We start from the raw sequence: 4,475 nt of genomic DNA on the forward strand, positions 1-4,475 counted from the left end.
CCGCACTATAAACGTACCCTCGCCCGAACAGGAACGTCTGAAGAAGACTTTACATTAACAGCCTGTCAGAATCCACAAAAGCAAACAAAGGACGGAATCAAAGAATCAAAACATCTGTGATACAAAAAAGCATACAGTTCAGATGGGAATCTAGGTGAAGCAGGCTCTAATCCTCTTAGAGGTCAGTCTTTTGTCTGAGCCGACGCACTTAAGAGCTTTCAGTGCTGCGGTGGACATTATACACTCAGAGAAAGTCCCGGCCGGCCTTATCATGGTGTACAACAACAGAAAAAGAGACAAGAAACTTGAACATGCAGGACATAAAATGAACAGGACAATGAAAGCAACAGTGATTCACAGCAAAATAATGTTAATTTTATATAAACATCAAACCAAGAACAATTCAAAACAGAGTGAATCACATGTTCAGGTCACACTTTAGCCACATAAGAAAACTGCACAAAGAAAATTAAGTCCTGTTTTATGACCATTGCAATTTTGTACCTCATATGTGCCTCATTTACTTCATGCATTTTTTCTGACATGAATGCATGTAAGAAAAGATGCATACAAGAAAACTGTCATTTAAATGCATCTTATTTGTATTGCACTACAGTCATGAGAACATGGGGGTATATGTGCTTTACAGTCATGAAAGAAAACCTAAGTCCTAAATGTCCTAGAAAAAGTCCTAAAATAAAAAGAGGCTTCATTTCCTTTAAGCAAGTTCAGATGACATTTTTTACCCCCCCCCCCCCCCCCAAAAAATGCACAAAGAAAATTAGGCCCATAAAAAAAAACAATGTTAAAAATAGGCTTTCCTAAATTCATTTAAATAAGTTCCTGCAAAGAAAACTGACCCAAGAAGTTTGTACATTTGGGAAACAATCCAAAAAAAGAAAAGACAAGAAAATTAAGCCTTTAAAAACTACAACAGTATTAAAAACAGGAATAAAATAAAATAAAATAAAATAGACCCAGGCAGTGTGTAAATTTGGGAAACAACCTAAACAATTGCATTAAAAAGAAATAAGCCTTTAAAAATTACTACAATGCTAAAAACAGGCATTCCTAAATTTCTTTAAATAAATAAATAAAATAAAAGTTAAATTAAATTAAAATAACTTTTGATTTTGGGTGTGAAAATGGACCCAGACAGTGTGTAAATTTGGGAAACGACCCAAAAAAATTGCATTAAAAAAATTAAGCCCATTTCATACTTATTTTTAGTTCAGATTACATTTTACCCCCCAAAAAAATTACATAAATAAAATGTAAGAAAAGAAAAGAAAAGAAAAGTAAGCCTATAAAACTTTAACTGTTCTAAAAACAGATATTCCTAAATAAAAAAAAATGAAATAAGTTTTGATTTTTGGAGTAAAAATGGACACAGGCAGTATGTAAATTTGAGAAATAATCAAAAAATAAAAAATAAAACAGAAAATTAAGCCCATTTCATATTTGTTTTAAGTTCAGACTACATTTTTACCTCCAAAAAATACATAAAGAAAATTAAGCCAATAAAATTCCTTATAAAAATAAAATAAAATAATGATTTTTTTTTGGAGTAAAAATTGACCCAGGCAGTGTGTAAATTTGGGAAGCAATCCAAAAAAATGCATAAAGAAAATGAAGCCTACAACTACAACAGTACTATAAACAGACATTTCTAAATCCCTTATAAAATAAAATAAAACAATGGCCCCAGGCAGTGTGTAAATTTGGAAAACAATCCCAAAAAAAATTGCATAAAGAAAATGAAGCCTATTTTTATTACCATTACAATTTGTAACCTCATATGGGTATTTTTTCGGGTGTCACATCATGCATTTTCACTGCTAATACAGCTAATGCAAAGCATGTAAGAATAAATGCATGCATGATTCAAAAGTAAATGCATCTTTATTGCATTGAAGAGAAATTGAAAAAAAAAAAAACATTTGATTTACAATCATGAAACAAAATCTCAACAGTCCTAAAATAGGTTTCAACTCTTAAGCAAAAACAAATATTTTAGTTTAAATTTGGAAAAACAGTAACCAAGAACAATTCAAAACATGAAAACATGACTGCATGTAAATGCATTTCTTGTTTTATTACAGTTTAGAAAAAAACTGGGGTTAAATGTGCTTTACAGTCATGAAATAGGCTTCTTTTTTTATTTCCTTCTATTGATTTTCGGAGTTAAATTTGACCCATTTTTGACTCGCTTAAACTTTATGGCAACCGATTAAAAGTGATCAAATCAAAGGTCACAGTTAATCACAGATTATACAACACCACACTGACCAAATGACATGATTGTGTGATTCAGAAGAGGGTTGGTGAAGTTACGTCCATCTCATGACGACGCGCCCAGAGTGACGGACAGAGCAAGAATGCCTCCGATTTCCGGCAGGATGACTGGCATCGGGAGATTTGGGTTGGATCAGTTCCTGACGCTTCCTCTTCAACAGACACCAGCGGGAACGATCTGTGCCTGAACACAGACTCAAGCCTGAACACCACCCGTTTACAGCTACTTTACATCACAGACGGGTAATTGCTGGCACGGTTTACCGCCAACTAAATAATTCATTTACATATGAACATCACCAAAGATCACAAGGATGTACAACAGGAAGTGAACGGAACTTTATTCTCCCACACTTCCACTTTACTTTACCAGTTATTTGCGATTAGTTACCAACCTTTGAAATTAAAAAGAAACTACAGATGTATAGTCTATAAATGTGTCCAATGCAACAAGAAAAGGCTTGCAATTTGAGTCTCAATGCTTTGTAAGAAACACTCCTGAGGATAAAGACAACACCGTTTTCTCTTGTTAGCTTACAACATGTGTGTATATATACACACACACACACACACACATACATATATATATATATATATATATAAAAACACACATATACTCATTTTTTAAATGTATTTAATATTATTGTTAAAATTATATATTATATAATTACAATTATAAGTTGAGTTTACATTTAATTACAATTTATTTTTTAAAATATTTATAAATGTACAGCTCATTTAAAAAATCTAAGCTAGATACATTTTATAAATATTTATATATATTTACAATACATGTTGAGTTGTAATGTTATTAATTTTTAGAATTATAATTAAATTATAATTTTCAAATTACAGCTCATTTTAAAAATAAAAATCATATAAATTAAAAATAAAAGTACTACTATAAATGTGTAATTTTATAATGTAATTTTAATAATTAACTAAAAATCATAATTTATAAATAAATACGATAGACTGTATGAATAATCATTAAAATAAAATTTCAGCTTACTTTAAAAAGATCATGTTTTATTACTTACATTAATATATACAAATAAATAACATTAAGCAATTCATAATAATTAAAACTAAATTACAGCTTACTTAATATATAAATTATATATTTTAATATTTTAAATTAATATACAAAATCAAAATAGATTAAGTAATTTTAATAATAATTAAAACTAAATTACAGCTTAATTATGTTTAAAAAAATTAATATATTAAGTAATTTTAATAATAATTAAAACTTAATTACAGCTTAATTAAATGTAAAAATATAAATGTAAAAGTATCTTAATAATAATAAAAAATAAACTACAATAAAACAAATATCATAAATTATATATAAATATAATACAATTATAATTTCCAGGTTACCTAAAATAACAATATTAATAATAATAATAATAGGAAATCTCAAAGTTAATATTTCCTGAAAATACAAAACCTGTGAAAATGTCTTCTGAGAGAGGAGCTGTTCTGTGAAAACTATGGGTTATACCACAAAATTAAGCAGAAAACCACTGCCTGTGTTTGTTGTACTGGGAAAACGTTAGTCATTTTCATATCCTTGCTGTTTACACTCAATATTAGTCATTACATCCGTGAAAAAATACGACAATTCAACAGCTCTGATTGACTCTGGCATCTTTAAGGCACCAATTATGACCTTAAAAAAATTCACTAGTGTTACTGAAAGTGTTCTAAAGCATTTCTCTGATATAGTTTGTGCGTCTGGGCGTGACTAAAGTAGGTCAGGTGACGCAACACCCTCCGTGACCTCATAATGCCTCTTAGCTTGACTGCCTTTATCTCAGTCCGCTCCCACTCGCTGTTTTCACTGGGACACACCTGAACCACGTCCAAACACCCACTAGAATGAACCAAAATTGGATTACTGCACAGTAACCACAGCTTCAGTCCACGTTTCAGCATGCCATGACTCACGGTCAGCTCTTCATTCAGTCATTCAGTGGTCAAAGCTCCCTTCTGGGAAAAGACACACTCAGGTCTGGGTTTGAACATCCTCCTAAGACACTTAATGCCAAACAACAATACCTGCATCAGCCGTCCATTAGATAAAACATCAAGTCCAGACGTTCTCATTTGCATTTGCAAACTCTTCCATGTAGCAGAAACACAGTTACGCATGCATGCATGGAAAAAAAAAAATC

This window comes from Garra rufa, chromosome 14 (assembly GCF_049309525.1).
Source record: "Garra rufa chromosome 14, GarRuf1.0, whole genome shotgun sequence".
Lineage (NCBI taxonomy): Eukaryota > Metazoa > Chordata > Actinopteri > Cypriniformes > Cyprinidae > Garra > Garra rufa.